The sequence below is a fragment of the Prionailurus viverrinus genome, chromosome B3 (assembly GCF_022837055.1).
Source record: "Prionailurus viverrinus isolate Anna chromosome B3, UM_Priviv_1.0, whole genome shotgun sequence".
Classification (NCBI taxonomy): Eukaryota; Metazoa; Chordata; class Mammalia; order Carnivora; family Felidae; genus Prionailurus; species Prionailurus viverrinus.
In genome coordinates this window covers 115,942,191-115,960,306 of record NC_062566.1, presented here as the reverse complement: position 1 = coordinate 115,960,306, position 18,116 = coordinate 115,942,191, and the positions used below count along the sequence as shown (strand labels likewise).

At 48.7% G+C, this 18,116-nt stretch overlaps 1 long non-coding RNA gene across 2 annotated transcripts in view; it reads left to right on the top strand.

Annotated features, from left to right (window-relative positions):
• Positions 1-18,116, top strand: part of LOC125167236 (uncharacterized) — a 48,754-nt gene that overhangs the window by 10,521 nt on the left and 20,117 nt on the right. Inside the window, exon 3 of one of the 2 annotated variants that reach the window (XR_007152713.1) lies at positions 7,924-9,023. The exons of the other annotated variant lie outside the window; for it this stretch is intronic. This is a non-coding gene — a long non-coding RNA (uncharacterized LOC125167236). Of the gene's footprint in view, positions 1-7,923; positions 9,024-18,116 lie in introns of those variants that run through there. 2 annotated transcript variants of the gene reach the window in all.

Sequence of the window (18,116 nt, the reverse complement as noted above, 5' to 3'; positions counted from 1 at the left end):
TTTGGAAGGAAAGCATATATAACATATATAATAATATATATAGTGATATCTCTACCAGCAATATATACAGTGCTATAATGCTGGTTGCATTCGGTTCCTATACAGCCGCAGAACACGTAGAGTGTTGCCACTTCTAACTAACTGAGCTAACCTGCCAAGAAGAGCGTTTCCACTTCTGCCAGAGGAAACTGCAAGCAGGAAAAAAGTATGGCCAAACCTTGCCCAAGATGCTGGTTAAACTGGCTCTGCCAGTGTCTCCTGCACCTGCCTGGGACACCAGTTGGAAGGCAGGCTTGTTCCCTCCTCCAGGGAACATGCCGATCTTCACCACTCAGCCCCATCTGATCTTGTTGAACAGGCGTAGAGCAGTCAAAATCCCACCTCCTCATGAAAACCTGGAAGTGTTTGGGTGGGTGGGGCCTGGTCCAAGCAAGGATCAGTCCAACTGGAAACAAACTGACCCACCCAGACTGGGTGTAATTCCAAAGGAACTACGCAAAGTATTATATTCCCACCATTGTATTGCACTCTTACCCATCCTGGTGAGATTGTGTCACACCCCTTTGCCACAGAAACTGGTGATCCAAAGGCACGTGGTTTAAGAAGTGGTCCGTTTGATTAGGAAAATGAATCCACCCTTGAATTCGATTTTTACTTCTCCTTGATGCCTCTGTCTGCTCTCGACCACTGTCAACGATACGCCTTGGAGACTAAAGAAGGAATAGAACTGTCAGAGGAAGATAGGGAAAAAAATGACAAAGCAAGGAGTTTTCACAGAGCTATATGCATTCAATTTAAAAGAGCTGTCCCTAAGTCTTAGATTATGTCTTTCTGACTTTTGTTAATGTTAAAATGTCCTCTTACTTATAAAATGATGGTGATAACAAATGGTGATTGTTTGGTAAAATTGAGAGCTGACAACCTATGTCAGTTCACCAACTTTTTTTTTCTTTTAGAGAGAGAAAGAGAGAGAGCGAGCGAGTGAATGGGGAAGAGGGGCAGAGGGAGAGAGAGAATCTCAAGCAGGCTCCACACTCAGAGCAGAGCCCAATGCAGAGCTCGATCCCGTGACCCTGAGACCATGGCCTGAGACGAAATCAGGAGTCAGACACTCAACCAACTGAGCCACCCAGACATCCAAGTTCACCAACTTTAAAAAAAAAATTTTTTTTTAATTTATTTTTGAGAGGAAGAGAGAGAGAGCACAATCAGGGGAAGGGCAGAGAGAGAGACACACACACAGAATCTGAAGCAGGCTCCAGGCTCTGAGCTGTCAGCGCAGAGCCCCACACGGGGCTCAAACTCACAGACTGGGAGATCATGACCTGAGCCCAAGTTGGACGCTCAACTGACTGGCGCCCCCACCACCCCCCCACGCCAGTTCACCAATTTTTTAAAAACCTTGCCAGCCCCTAAAATCCAGCCGTGTGGGAACCCCTGGATTGCTGTAGTGGCCTCAGAGGCTTTGGGTAAGGACAGGGAGAAGAGTCTCTCCTTTTCATGTATGAGTAGTGCTCCAGATCTGCTGGGTGGCCTCCAAGTATCCTCTGTCACCAAATGGCACAACTTGGAGGGGCCACTTTGATTAAAATGAATAATGTTCCCTAGGCTCCCAGGATCCTGTTTTTCAGACCCACCTAAGAGCCCAGTGTTCTCATGTGGTGCTGTCTCACCTGTCAGGGTGGAACATGTCTGATAACCTAATTTATGTTAAACTTTAGGAGTTTACTGCTCACTCATCAAAGAATTTGTATTTTCAAACTAAGACTTGAAGAGAGTGGTAGATGCTGACTCCAAAGGCATATTCCACTGATAATGGAATTTTAGGGAGAGTGAGGGAGCATGCCCTGACATGGGATGTATCAGATCGCACAGGTAGGCATTCATCCAGCCTGCCTATGAATGACACCCAAGCCCACCTTGACACTGTTCCACGTATAGGTCACCTTGTCTAGTAAAACATTTTTAAGCTTGAATGCCTTCTGCTTTATGGTTTTCAAAGCCCTTTCTTGAACATTCCCTAGTGTGACCCTCATAACAGTGCTGAGAGGTAAGCAGGGAAGGTAGCAGCATCTTTGTTTCGTTTTATAATTTGTTTAATGTTTATTTATTTATTTAGAGAGAGAGAGAGTGAGAGAGCATGAACAAGAGTGGGGCAGAGAGAGAGGGAGAGAGAAAATCCCCAAGCAGCATCCACGCTCAGCACAGAGCCTGACGTGGGGCTCGATCCCATGACCACGAGATCATGACCAGAGCTGATATCAAGAGTCGGACGCTCGGGGCGCCTGGGTGGCGCAGTCGGTTAAGCGTCCGACTGCAGCCAGGTCACCATCTCGCGGTCCGTGAGTTCGAGCCCCGCGTCGGGCTCTGGGCTGATGGCTCAGAGCTTGGAGCCTGTTTCCGATTCTGTGTCTCCCTCTCTCTCTGCCCCTCCCCCGTTCATGCTCTGTCTCTCTCTGTCCCAGAAATAAATAAACGTTGAAAAAAAAAAAAAAAAAGAGTCGGACGCTCAACCAACTGAGCCACCTAGGTACCCCACAATATCTTCACTTCTACAACTGAAGACAGGAGGAGTGTGAGTTGAAGAGCTCAATTTCAGTCACAGCTGGGATGTGCAAGAGGCATGATGTGCACTTGAGTCTTGGAAGGCCAGGTGGGTCGCTGCTCCTCCGGGCCTGAGACAAGCCTGTCTGCTGTGGAAACCTGGCAGGTGCAGGCTCCACTCAACACCAAGATGGGAAGGTGCTGGGGGGAAATAATGCCCATTAATGTTAATCAAGCATTTATATGCCATTTGGTATTCCCACAGTACCAACTAATAACCACTCCATCATTATAATTCTCTTAGGGCTGAGCAAACATGTAGGGTCAGTAAGTTCTCCAGGTCCCATGTTACAGGCGAGGAAATATGCTGGAGGAATTTAGTCCTCTTGCCGTTTGAGGAACTCAGCAGCAGAGCAGGACATCGCGGTCTTTAGGTTGAATTTGGTCAGCTAAGCGGAGCAGCTCAGACAAACCCCGGGGGCAGGAGGGTCTGTGTACGTGTGTGTGCACGTAGACACATAGGAAACCAACTGTTGCTTTGAGTACCATCGAAACTATCATCTATTTGGTATTTCCCGGATTAAAAACTCCCCTGCCACACGCTATGGCCCACAACCATGTTTGGGTCATGGTCAAAAGAACGAAAAGAAAGAACTTAAGTCAAGGGGTGCCTGGGTGGCTCAGTCGGTTAAGCGTCAGACTTTGGCTCGGGTCATGATATCACAGTTTGTGGGTTCGAGCCCCACATTGGGCTCTGTGCTGATGGCTCAGAGCCTGGAGCCTGCTTCAGATTCTGTGTCTCCCTCTCTCTCTGCTCCTCCCCCACTCATGCTCTCTCTCTCTCTCTCTCCTTCATAAATAAATAAATAAAAGGAAGAAAGTTCCAGAACTAAGTCTGGGGGATGGAGAAGGACATGGAAGCTTTGAGGTTGTAACTGGTGCTTTTCAACAGAATCATAAAATCCAGCTCATGTGCTAGAGTCAAATCTAGGTACTTAGAAATTCTGTCATTTTCCATCATACTCCCCTCTTCCTCGTCCACACTGAGAAATGCCCTCAGTCACCCCTCCTAGCTTTTCAGGTCCATCTTCAAGGTACAGTGTAAATATTGCCTCATTATTACTCTTTCTTTGCAACCCAGATAGATAGGCTCTCGGAGACCAAGATGCTCTGTATTCCTAGAAATGTAAAGACAGATGATAGAATTCAGAAGGGATGTTTGATGGTCTAAAAATGATCTTATATCAGACTTTCAGATATGCCTTGGCAGCATCAGGACAGGAGGGAGACTTGCCTGGCAATTTAATATATTTACCGGGTAAATAGTAAGCACTTGCAGTCTCTGTGACTTAATCAGAATGAAGTTCATTACAATAAGTAGCTGTGCCCTTTGGTCCTATTTGTACTGAGCAGGCTTCCAATTTCATTCACATCTCCAAAGGAAATTGTAGGCTAGAAGCTGGCCAAGGAGTGCCAGGGAGGACACTTAGCAAGGATATTCCCCAGAGCAGATAAAGGGGACAGGAGGTGGTGGGCTGATTAGAGCAGAGAGAACAAGATGCCCTTCTTATCAATTCCAATCTGTGAAAGTAATTTTACTTTCTTATTTTTAACTTGAGGCTTGCATCAGTGTCTCTCTCTCCCTTTCTGGGTTTTGAAAACATATTATCGGGTCATCTAAACCTTTTATGCAACATTTCAGACTTGTATGTGCATGAGCTGGTGAAGATTTATTATATTTGACACCATAACTAAAGATTTTAAGGCATTCTTTTAAGCACAACTTGACTGAAACCCCTGAGGCTAGATCCCTATCTCTTGCCAGATATTAACTTGGCTTCACTGGTGGGAGCTCAGGGTAAGGTTAAAACTGTTTCTGGAGACATTATTTGTGCCTCCGAACGTTTAACTCCATCAGTGTATTACTTTCATATATGAAGAAATCTGAGATTTTCAGATCAGAATTCTCCCCCACTCCATCCACCCCCATCTCTGTCCTCAATTTATTTCTATTTCTTTTGGAGAAGTCAAGTGCCCCCCTCCTCGTTTCGAATTAAAATAGGCAAAGAGAAAAGCGTGAGATTCGAGGAGTCCATGAATACAAGTACCAACCCCTATCCTTTGGGATCCTTTGGTATTTGTTCAAGGTACAAGCAATCTGGGCATCTCTGGGTAGGAATACGGATAAATGATGTCATTCAACAGAATTAGGACCAGACGGGAAACCGTAGCCAAATCCTGCAGGGGGTAGCACTGAATCCTGGCATTAGGTACGGAAGGCCCTGACTGCTCTGGGAGGGTGAACAAGTGTAACTGTGAAGGCAACACAGTCTCCGGGATGAGGCTGAGAGGGGAATAGCATTTTTGAGCTGTGAAGTGGGGGAGGGTCGGGGATGTAACTCCAAATATTGGGCCGTGACAGCCGCCAGGCCTGAGGGCCGTGACTCTCACAATGGACTTGGTCACAAAGGGCCTATGTCATCTTGAGGCTGTATAATCGGTAAATGCAAGCTGCACGTTGAGCACGTTTTCTCCTGGATCTCATCCTTGGCGACGGATCCAGACCTCAGCCTCCAGGATCTGTTTGAGAAATAAACAAATGGGAGACAAACAACCAAAACAGCAACACGGTAGAGCTGGCGCGGGCGACGAAGCTCCGCCTTTGGAAGACTCGGCCAATCAGAAGCCTGTTGCTGGGGCCTGGTGTTTGGCCGCCTGACGTTCCCATGGAGACGGAGGAACGTTACACACTAAACACTGGGCGACGTTGACGTCTATGCATTATATCCATGGAGACGACTGAGTAAACGTCATCCCCGCACTTCCCCGCCCTCCCGCCGCGCCAGGGGCGGAGGGAGCGACGCAGACGTTGCGGTCACGTGCTGCAGGCTCCGAACGAGGTCTGGTGGGCGGGGCCTGTTGCCATGGCTGCAGCTGGGCGGCTGTTGTTGTTTGGCGCTGGAATTAGAAAGTGCTGAGACTGCAGTGGAGCCAGAACCGATTCTGGAACAGCGTCTCCCGCCCCCGGGCCAGAGAGGGTTCCCCAGCCCCTGGAAAGCCAGGACACCCCCAAGGCTGTCCCAGCACGCCTCAGCCCCGGGTCCTGAGCCAAGATCTCTGTGCTGCCTGTGACTCCAGACTGAGGGCCAAACCTAGACCACTCCCTCCACGCTCAGTTGGCGGTAATTGTCAGGGTGACCTCCCAGACCGCAGCCTCCTCCAGCCCACAGAACAACCACTGGCCAAACTGCCTGACCCAGGAGACAGGAGCAAAACCCAGCATAGAGAACTTTCCCACTGCTTGCAGTCGACTCCAGAATCAAGGGAATCAGAAGTTTGGATGTCGTTTGTACTTTAGTTTTTTTTTTTAACGTTTATTTATTTTTGAGACAGAGAGAGACAGAGCATGAACGGGGGAGGGGCAGAGAGAGAGGGAGGCACAGAGGATGTCGTTTGTACTTTAAAAGCAGCACATTATCGTGCCTTGGCGCTTTATTGAAGACTTGAGGGAGGCGATCTAATAACCCCGTTCAAGGAACAATCCTCCCAAAGGGAGGGAAAATTTAGAAATCCAGGAGGGCTGGATACTGAAAAGTGGGAAGGCCCGAAGAACCCAGGCCAATAGGAAGTGAAGCTTTTATTTCTGTACTGCTTAGTTTTGTGTTGGGTGTACAGGCTAGCGGAGTGTGACAAATCTCAGGGTGCCAGCCTCCTTTCTCCTCACACGAGTCTCTGGAAAGTTATAGGAAGAGTGCAGAACAACTGTAAACAAAAGGAGAGTCAGTATCAGGGGTGAGGGGTTACGATGACTGTATGAAAGCAACTGCTCTATAACATTGGAATGATAAGGCACAGCTGAAGGGTCTGAGACTTTGAATTTTACCCAGCCTAGCTGCATTTACATTGTGTCTCATTTTTTGAGGGAAAGCAGAGGGGCTATTATGTTCTTGAATTAAAAATAAGCCATGGCAGGGGCGCCTGGGTGGCTCAGTAGGTTAAGCGCCCAACTCGATTTCGGCTGAGGTCATGATCAGGTCATGAGATGGAGTCCTGTGTCCGGCTCTGCTCTGATCTGAGCAAGAGCCTGCTTGGGATTCTCCCGCTCCCTGCCCCTCCCCTGCTCTCTCTCTCTCTTAACAAACAAACATTAAAAAAGATAAGCCGTTGGGTGCCTCCAATGGCTGGCTCATTCGGAAGACCGTGCAACTCTTGATCTCGGGGTCGTGAGTTTGAGCCCCACATTGAGTGCAGAGATTACTAAAAAATAAAACAGTAAGGCACATAGCAAAGTCACAAACATAAAGTGCAGGGCTTTAAAAAAAAATAGTAAGTCATTGGGATGAGCACATGGTGTGTGTTTCCAATGGCAGAAGCATAAAGAAGGATTTCATTACAATGAATGGCATCTGGGCTTGATCTGGGATCCCTCCAATCCTCCGCCGGAGCACACCCAATCCCATTTTCCTCTGACAAATCAGCACCTCCGAGTTCCCTCCCTCTTACTCCTTGCTAGCCCTGCCTGGGCTCCCATTCGGATATTTTACCACCTGCCCACAGAGCATATCCGTTCTCTTTCAATATTCCTTTTCTCCATCCTCTGACCTACCTATTACTCACTTCCCTGACACCCTTCTCTAAACAGTTCTCCCTTAGTTCCCTTCCCACTCTGTTGCCACTCCCCAAGTGTCTACCCAGTTGATCAGCACTCCCCAAACCCTTGTCCCATCCACCCGTCTCCACCATAATGTTTTTCCTGTCTAGTCCTTACTAAGCAGGGATGGCAGCCTTTTGTAAATGTAGGGCCAAACGCAGGAAGAAGGGCACAGTGAGCAGAATAAAGTCATCATCGGCACCTCAAAAAAAAAAAAGTCCCCAGACCGTAGTTGAGATTCGTGCCACGTATCCAAGCATTAGGCAGATTTTGCTTATTACGGGACCATGGGCTAGGGAGCGACCTACTAGTTCTGACATTTTCAGGGGAGTCATGATAATTTCAACCTTTTTCTGACAACTGATACTCAAGCTAAAGCCCCTGGGAGTTTCAGTTGCCCTTTCCCCACCCCTAGTACTGCACCTAAAGCATAAGGCAAATGGAAAAGAGGCAAACCTCAAGTTCAAGTAAATGGGAAGTCCTGTCTTGAGGGTAGATTAGATTGAATCAGTTTGGGCCTGGTAATGAGGTGGCTTGTTGTTTTGTTTCAGATGGGAAAGGAAAGCATTGCTATGATTTACCCCGAGGCACATAAGTGACCGATCTTACCACCTAGAAAAAAAGTGGTTGCTAATGTCCCTACTTGAAACTCAGAGTTAAGTTAGAATGAGACCGTCTTGTTTACTGCGAGGTCCTCTCTCTCTCTTTCTCTGTCTCTCTCTCTCTAGGTCTTTCTTCTAATTCTTCTGGCCAATCAAGGTCCCAGCAAGCCGCTGACAGGGTGAGAGAAGGGAAAAAGGCAAGATTTATCTAGGCCTTTGATGTACCAGGAGCGTCTAGAGTGTCCTCATCTACGGTATCTCATTTTATCCTCTCTACCTCCCTGTGAACTAGAGCTTTTTATGCCCATTTTGACACCTGAAGAAACCAAGGCTCCAGCAATTAAGTAACTTGCCCGAGGATGGAGTACAGAGCCAGGCTTCCAATCCAGGGGTCACTTTTCAGAGCTTTTGCCCTTCCTGCATCCTGGGACGAAGTGGAATACAACAGAAAACCTCTACTGGGATCACATGGCAAGTTTACTTCTCTCCGGGGAGACTCTAGCCCTTTTTCCCCAACCTACGAAAAAGAAAAGGCCGAGGGGAGACTGAAGATCTTTTGTGAGATCTGCTAGAACTTCATGAAAAGGTGCTGACACCACAAAGCAAGAACTTGGATCCCATCCCTGCCTCCTGGGATTAACCTATATTTCCTCATTGGCCCATTGGCCTGAGATCCAAGAGACAAAGAGAGACATGCCCCAGAGCACAGGCAGCAGAAAAGTTCGGGCGAGTTCTGGAAGACTCTGACCTGCCCCAGGCTAGGGAGGGCACTACCTGGAGAGTTCTGCCAGATTCTTCTGAAGCTGTCACTTGGGCCTGGCCCCTCCTCCTTCCCCTCTCTCCTCCCCCACGTCTGACCCTGCAGAGAGGCACGTCCAGCACGAATTCCTCCGAACCTCAGCTGCCTTTAGGATTTTAATGTGTCTAAAGAGTTCCCTTCCTTGACAAGCGGCAGCATTAGTCAAGTTGAGTGGGTGGGAAGGGCATTTCCCGTCAATCCAGGGCCCCGGAGGGAGGGGAGACCCTCCTCCCTCCCAGCCTCGGCAAGCAGCTCCTGCAGAGATCCACGTGGGTGGCACCTGAGTCCAGAGGAGCCAAAGGGTTGCTTGCTGGGCAGGAATGCCCACAGCCCGCACCTTCCTCAGCCCTCCTAGCACCTCATCCTGTCTGGACCCGTGGAGGGGGTGGCGGTGCCAGGGAGTGGGTTCTCCTGTGTCTGACTCCAACAACCGGTTTATTGTGATGATTCTATTTGTGTTCCCTGTGTTCTGTTTGACTTGGCAGCTCAGAGGGGAAAGGGCAGCAGGTTCACTCCGGTTTGTACTGGGTGGTTCCTGCAGACACACCCAGGTATTAAAGCAAGCGGCTTGCACTGGGGATGCCTTTACCTGGGGGCCCTCAGTGTGCAAAAGCAAGGTGTGGGAAGTATTTCCTCTTTATGGGCCAGCCAGGTGTGGCTGGCATTTTACCTATTCCTGTATTACTAACGTCATTCAGATTCAGGTCAAAGGGCAGGCTTACCAGACTCCCATCATCCTGGGATCCAGGACCAGGGGATGGTTGATTATGTCCATTTGGGCTGGATAACCCTGGATACCTAGTACCCATGGGCACCATAACTCCTGGGTCTAAGACAAAAATCCAAAGCCTGACAATTGGGTTCTACTTTGAAATCTAGACTCTCCTAAACCATCCAAACTAAGGACTCTTCTCAGACAAGGTGCTAACATTCAAGGAGACCAGACTTCAAGGTCAAATACTTAGTCTAGAACTCTGGATTTGCCCACTTATTTACCTGAGCCTTTATCTAGTACTGAAATCTCTAGCACGTGGGAAATAGCAGCCAACACTTAGGCTACAAGGCGCCAGGCGTTGTTCTCAGCGTTTTTATGAAAACTCGTTTAGGCTTCAAAGCAACCTAAAGAGGTGAGTAGGTGAGTACTGTTATCATCATCTTCTTTTACAGACGAGGCACAGAGGCACAGAGAGGGGAAGGAAATTGCCAGAGGTCGCCGGCTAATAGGCAACAGTGCCTTGATTCCACAGCAGGTAGTCCGGCTCTGGAACCCATGTGCTTAACCGCTATGTGGTAGAGACGTTCCCAGAGGGCCCACACTGTGTCAGGGGTTAGAGATGTCATGGAGAGCAGACACAGACGCAGCCCCCAGTCCCTATCCCTGTCAGCTTGACACTTAGGAGGCTCCCGAGTCAACTTGAAAGGGCCTTTCTATCAAGCCTAGAAACTACCCTCGCCCTTCATCCTTTACTCGAGGAAAGACAGGCATTTCCTAGGTGAAGGTGACAGTCATGGTCATCCAGCCAGGTCAGTAAAAGGAAGTGCGCCTTCAGAAGTGCACTGGCTTCCACGGGATCCTTACCTGCCCCGGGCACAAGAGCAAAACCTTGCACAACTACACTCAGGTTCTGTCAGGAAAGAGCGTTCAACTAGGTAGGCAGGCGTGTGCCTCTCTCCGCTCCTTTGCACACTGAGGGGTGGCAGAGCCAGGTGAGGGGGCTGAGTCATGTCCAGCAGGCAAGGCCACAGAGCCCTTCCCTGAAGAAAGTGGCCCTGACCTAGACAGCCAGGTGATGAAACCATTTCCTCTACCAGAGAGGCCCGACCACATGGCTGCAGGGCCTGGCAAGGCCACAGGCTTTGTTCTCCAAGGCCACTCCCTACCGGATGTGATAATGTGCACTGTGGACTTGAGACACTTAACAATTATTTCTTCAATGGAGACGAGGTGTAGATAATTACCATTGCCCACAGTTATTGAGCTCTTAGCGTGCTTTTGTGGCTGATATGGATTCATTTATTTAATCCTTAAAACAACTCTATGAAGTAGGTTCTGTTATCATCTCCACTTGCTGGATGAAAAATGGAGGCTCAGAGAAGTTAGCTTCTCCAAGTCTCGACGGGCGATAACTGAGATCCATACCCAGGAATGGCTGACTTCCAAGAGTGTGCTCTCTTAACTATCTAAAGCAAAGTGAGGACCCGTCCTCTGAATCAGTGGGGACATGGGGACAGGAAGAAGTCTTGAGACATTTCCATATTGGACTGGGGGGTTCAAGGCCCCCAAATCCAGTTTACTGGGGATCCTTGGGTCCTCCAGATGTGTGATCTGATGTTGGCCCCCAGATTCTGACTGGCCACTGTAGAGCAACATGGGCCAGAGGTGGTTCCAGTAATTCCCTCAGGCTAACTAGATCCCATATAAAAGCCTAAAACTGGGCTGGAACCTTGCTGACCCTCCAAGCATAGAGCAGGATGGAGGCAGAGACTACCTAAGTCCAAAACTGTGAGTGTCATATTTCTGGGTATTTGCGCAGACAGGGCTTGGGTTCTGTGCTATGACTGGAAGTGAGGCTTGTCCATCTGGGCTTGGGATCTGTGCTGTGACTAGGATGGCATCCTACAAGGCCAAAGCCAAAACCCTCCAGGCACCTTTCTATTCCTGGCCCTTTTATAGCACCTCATTTCCCTCCACCTCCTCCCAATAACACGTAAACACACCTTGGTATTATTTAATAACACCGGCCCTGGAGCCAGACTCCTTGGGTTTTAATCCTAGCTCTGCCACTTACTTGCAAAATATTTCTCTTCCAAACTGTCTTAGCTTCCTGTACCTCAGTTTCCTTGTCTGAAAACGGGGATGACAATAGTCCCTTCCTTAACAGCGCTGTTAAGAGGTCAAAAAGATAATGCATGGGATGGGTATGGTAAATGCTCAATACATGTTAGGCATTGTTATTGTTGCTGTAGTTTCTTCCCTCTTTGCGTCCTTTTTTCTCTGGATATGAGAAAATCTTGTTGACAACTGGCTGTAAGCTATCTCCAACTGGGTTACTGTTTGCATTCCTCCTCTCATATCCTCTGACTGTCAATCCTTATGTAGTCCTTCCTGAAGAGATTCAGGAGTGGGTGCTCCTAGAATGGGCAAGAAATCCCATTAGATTAGGTCAGGGATCTTTGGGTAATTCCTTAAAGCCAATTTTCTTGACGATTTTAATGGGTCCACTTGGGAAGGCGGCCAAAGCTATTAATTTGTAACAGCTGCTGAGAAATCACTGTCAACACCTCGGTATAGATCCTCTCTGTGGGGCACAGGAGTCAGGTCGAAAGTCATGAAAGCTAAAATAATTAATGAGCAACAGCAATGTAGAGGATCGCTAAATCCTATTTGTGAGCTAAAATCCTAACGATTTAATTAATTTAATTCAATCGTAAATTAAAGGGCAAAACAAATAGCCCTTTAATAAAAACACCCCCCCTCCTTGGCTGAGTCCCCCCGGAGACTCTCACCTCCTCTTCTTAGGCTATCATCTCAGTCTGATGACAAACCATGTCTTAATAGACTTAACTTCTGTTTGACTTCTAACCTAAGAGCAGTACAAACCCACGTGCCTGCTAAATATAAGCTGATGATGACACGGGCCTAGGATAGAAAGTGAGCGACCCAGTGGGTGAGTTAATGCCACAAAGGAGAGTCAGGGTGAGGGGGTACCTTAGCTCACATCTGAACAAAGGAGTATATTTCCTGTGAAGTCTGATGAGAAAATGAAAAAAAAAAAAAAAAAAAAAAAAAAAAGGTGTGGTTTGACTCCATCACACAAAGTTACAGCAGGTCTTGCCCTGGCGTAGAACTTTAAAGACCTGAGCAGCACATTTGTGGTTTGGTGGCTTTATCCGATTCTGGGGCTGATGCCTGCTGCTTTTAGTTCATGGCTGTAGAGTTTCCAGTCCCCTTTGGGGCTCTTACGTGATGGTTTCAGGTTGGCCACATATCTGTCTCCACTATTCAGATGGAACAGCCCCAAGGTCCCCCCCCCCCGCCCCACAAAGAGACCAAGTTTACAACAGGGGCCTCCCATGTGCCCGAGCCTGCTTTATCTGCCTCATTTCACTCATGACGCCCCCTTCCCAGGTTAGGAAACTGAGGCTTCATACAAGTTAAATAAGCGATCCAGGATCATACAAGTAGAAAGGTGTCAAGCCTGGATTCACACCTGAGACCATAGGATGGGACTGCCCAGATTGCATGCTTACCCACCAAATTATACGGCATCGCCGTATCCTTTCCCCATCTACACCATGGCTTGTGCTGTGCGTTGCCCTTTTCTTCTGCACACCTACGGAGGGTGTCCTGGCCATTCGGCAATTTTTCATCCCTCAAAGACCTTCTTTAACGTTCTGCTGTCCCACCCATTCCAGCCCAAGGAAGTCTCTCCACCCTCTGAACTTTTTTCTGAACTCCACCCTCTGAACTTCTGGCTCTGAAACATACATGATCCTGTGTGATTATTCAAGTGTCGTATTGCACAGGCTCTGTCTCCCAACTAAATTACAAGCCTCCAAAAGTCGGGATCACTGCAGTCCCCCCAGCACTCAGCCTAAGATCTGTGGACACAGTAGACACTCACTAGGTGTCTGAACAAAATGAAAGAAAACTCAAGATAAATATTCCAAATGGTGCCTCTGCACAGAGATCATTTTCGGCAAGTGAGAGTCATTTTGAGCCCAGCTGCTTTCATCTATCAATCTTTTCGGAGTGCCTGGCCAATACATAGGTGACGAATAAATATTCGAGAATAAAACAAGGAATGAAACTCCAGCTCCCTCACCTGTGGCGTGACTTGGGCAAATTATCGAAAATCCTCCAAATCTCCGTTTCCTTCTGGAAAATGGGGGACATTCTTGGAGCGTTTATGTGAGATCAGAGCCATGTGAGGCATGCCCACTCACTCACAGCCCTTGGCACACTACAGCTCCTGTGATCACATTACCACCATTACTGTTTTCTAAACCTTCCACGGGGAATGGTTCCAGCCACTCAAAGGTAAAGGACTTTGGTCACTAGTCTACCAAGGGTGCCGTGGAAAATTGCTGCAGGCGATGATCAAAACAATCCCAAGCAACCACACGATCCACAGACTTCTGGCATATTGCTATTTACCAGGTCTCGGGGGTTACGTTTTGTTTTTGCTTGTGGCCAAATCGGAACCCCCATGGTGTCTTCCCATGGAACTCGGCGTACCTTTACTGCGACGGGGGAGGGGGGTGCTTTTCCTTTCTTTATTGAGAAAAGGAAACAGGAAATCGAATGTAAAACCCTCCGACGGTTAGTGTCACACCGAAAGTTGTGAATTTAACCACACCCCCGCCAGGAAATGAAAGTACAGTTCTCACAGTGATGTTCCCTCTCCTTTCGAGGCCCACACGGTGTTTTTCAGATTTTAGTTAGATAGTGTAGATCAAAGGGCTGAACTTGGGCACGGGTTGTCACTGGGTATTTGTTGATTTGCGCATAGATTAGCACACAGATTTGAAATTGCACAGGTGGAGAAGGGACTTTCACTGGCTCTGTGACAATATGGCTCCTAGCAGACGTCACAACCTGACGGGTCCACAGACTAGATTCTGACCCACAGACATATTTTTCTGTTCCAGCCCACAGTCTGGATTTACAGCCTCCCTAGGAGGAAGATGGTGATAGGGGGTGACAGACGCCCCCTTTAGGCGGGCACTCGTTTCTGGTTTGGTGAATCAGCCACTGCACTGATCTGCCTTCCCTGCCCTGCCTGCCCTGGGGGGCGTTTGAAATTCCAGGCTTCTGTCCAATGTCTAAAAGACAGTCACAAAGCTGCCACTCCCACGGAGACAGGTGTAGGTTTCTGACACCTGAACTTCTCCAGTATATGCAAGCCTTTCCTTCTCACCTGCTCCTCCCTGCACAGGCCTCCTGATCACTAGTCCCTGCTACTCCCAATATAGACAGTTGTTCATAATCTGCCCTAGCCTGGGCAAGTTTGCCATTTCTTCGCTTTACACAAGGGTAAGTGTGGATGGGAGGAATACCTCCTAGGAAATTCTGGAGGAGCAAGTGAGTTGAGGAGCTATGGCCCCATCAGATCTTCCTCTGAACTGCACAGTTTCCTTAGTTGATGGCATAGACCTCTTGTTTTGCCACCCAACACTCATTCTTGCTTCTACCCGCCACCCCAGGGATCACCCCTCCCCGCTCCCAATCCCCGTGTTCTCTGTGGAGTTGACCCTCTCCCTCGAGAGCTGGGTCCTCGAGAGCCTTGCCTGACAGAGGATCGCCCCTCAGACTTTCCGGTTCCATGAGTGGCTCGCTAGAAACTAGCCCCTAAACCTTTCCATGTATTTATTCTTTGTATTCAAACCACCGTAGGTTCAGGCTACACATTCTTTTCACAATTGTCTGTCTTTACGACCGTCACTCCATGTCACTCCCCTGATAAGAACTTCAAGCCCTCAGAACTGCTGGGAAAACACTTCTGGACGTGGGTGACTTTTAAAGGTGTCGGCCCATTGAGGTGTTGGGTTGCCCCCAAGGTCTCCGGCAAACAGGAATTACCCCCACATCTGAGGGGGTAGCGAATAGACAATAGGTGGCCGTTAGCCTTTAGGATACTGTCGTGCTTTTAACCTGTTGGCCACTGACTGAGAGATGTCCAGGCGTTACATGCTCCTTGACGGCGAAGGACTATGCCTTAGTCTCAGTTTTATTTCCACAGCCTAGCCTGGTATAGAATAAGTGCTCAATAATCATATATTGAGTAAATAAAGGGATCACTTGCTGAATACTCTGGGTCAGGGCATCAAGAAATAAGACTTACTCTGAGTCTTCTGTGGAGTTGCTGCTAAGCCCTGAGAAACATGACTGACCTGGATCCATAAGCATTTATTAATGATGAGGCCATGTTGACGTTCGTACAGGATTTCCACATAGTTTCATTCTTATGCATTGAGGTAAAACGCACACCTCGTATGCCATCATCAGACAGTTTGAAGAGGGCACACGCTGGTACAGAAGAGTGGTTACAAGTCTGGGAGCCGGAGTCAGGCTGCCTAGGTCTAAATCTTGTCTCTTCCGTTTACTAGCAGTGTGGTCTTGGGCACGTACCTAATCTCTCTGTGGCCTCATTTCCCCATCTGTAAAATTTAGGTAGTAAGGATACCCATCATGGGGGCTCCTGGGTGGCTCAGTCGGTTAAGCGGCCAACTGCAGCTCAGGTCATGATCTCACGGGTCGTGAGTTCAAGCCCCGCATCGGGCTCTTTGCTGACAGCACAGAGCCTGGAGCCTGCTTCGGATTCTGTGTCTCCCTCTCTCTCTGCATCTTTCCCACTCATGCTGTCTCCCTCACCTCTCTCTCAAGAATAAACAAACATTTTTAAAAAAGATTCTATTTTTAAGTAATCTCTACACCCAACATGGGGCTCAAACTTACAACCCTGAGACTGAGAATCATATACTCTGTGGACTGAGCCAGCCAGGCGCCCCACTCCCGTTATGTGACTTTTCATATTTTTTTCAGTTGTTTAAAAATGTTTGTTTAAGTAATCTCTACATCCAACGTGGGGCTCGAACTCACAACCCTGAGATCCAGAGTCTCACGCACTCCCAACTAAGCCAGCCAGGCACCCCTCATGTGACTTCTAAAAAGAAACCAAAATAAATTCCAAGTATGAGATCTTCTACAATTTCTCACTCATCATGCCCCATAAACCTGAATGCACTGCTGATTTTGAAATATCTTATATACTGAGCACAGAATATCTTGTTGTAACTTGTTCTGATCCCTGGAAGGCGTTCTAATTCATTATCAGTTTCTTGGCAGGGAAAACACATGCCTTTCCCAGTGATGGTAATAGTACCTACTACAGATAATCTCCTTACTACCCACCCACGGTGTAAACTGAGTCCCCTCTCCTCCTCGTCATCAACTGCAAAATCTTCTCCCCCTTCCCCTCCGTGGCCCAGTGTCATCTCAATTAGAGGGAGCGCCTTTAACCCCTGCAGCTGTCCTAAAATTGTGGAACTGCCAACAGATGGCCTTTCCTTTCTGTTCCCCCAGGCTCCCATTCAGGCAGGCTCTCTGCCGCCCCTCTCTGTCACAGCAGGGTGAGTGTCTGTCAGGATTGAGGAGCCTAAAAAAGGCACTGTTTAAAATTCTGCTTTCCCAGAAAATGCCAGTTATGTTGTCACCTCCCCCACAGCCAGTTTATTCCTGGGTTAATAGCATTATCATTCTAATATCACGGGACAATTCTGAGAACAGGGACAAAGGACTCAGGACAACGCATGTGCACACACACACACGCGCGCGCGCACACACACAGAGCCGTCTTTGGAAGATCAGTAGGTAGCTTCCAACACGGAATGAAATGAAAATATTTGGGGCAGCGATGATGCCTTGAGAGCACAGAAAAAGTAGGCTCTAATAAAGCCCAATAAATGAAAATGTGAGTATTAAGACGGATGAATTAAGCGGCGATGAACAGTATTTCCTGTATGAAAGGTGTTTTGGGGGTTTAATGAAAGAGCCGCCCTCACTGCATTTGAAATCTGATTTATAGTATGAGACCCCTTCTACTGCTGTCTCCGTTTCTTCAGAAATATCTAAGTGCCCGCTACCAGCAGAACTGCTGAGCGAAATGCCCTGACCCGAGCTGGCCTGGCCTAATTCGGCCAAGTGTGAGGCGCTCAGCATGCTGGCTTCTGTCCTGTGCCCGAGGCCAGCCTCTCATGAGCGCGGCCTGATAGAAGGAGCAGCTGGCCCGGTGGGCTGGAGCTGTAGATCCTGAGGGTGGTGCCAGAATCACCGCTACCTCGGCGGTTCTTGGTGTGACCACAGGGCGCGCGTGGGTGGAGGCGGGACACTGAGGTCCAAATGCAAGTTGCGCCCCTCTCCCACCACAGATGCGCGGTGGGGCGGTGGGGCGGAGCGCAGAAAAGGCAGACAGGAGCAGACTGTGGGGAGGGTGCTGAGAAATGCTAGCGCAGACAGCACGCTAACTGCTCCACCCCCAGCCACAGGCCTATTTGCAAGACGCAGCACTGAGGCCAGACGGGCCCTCTGCCTTCGGCTTCAGAGCCAGACGCCTACAGGCCCCCTGGTGCCGTCCGTGGTCGGATTTCCCAGGACCAGATTTCCTTGGGGCCAGATTTCCCAGATTTCCCTCTCCTCTTCAACGTCGTTGACATGTCCTACCAACCCTGTCCCTATCCCTACACCTCATGACGTTTGGGGAACTCGTAGTTCGGAAATGTGGCTTCTGCTCGGATTCAGTCATTCATTCAGCAGACACTTGTTGCAGGCTGAGCAGTGGGCCGGGTCAGGAGCTGTCCAGTCCTCGTCTTCTAGAAGCCCATGGTCCCGGCGGGACAGACTGCAAGGCACTTAAGCACTCTGGCCGAGGGAAGCAAAGATGCCAGAGGAGAGCCTGGTGTCTGATCCAGGCGTGGAGGGGTTAACACAACTTCCTGGAGAAGGTGATGCTTGATTTGA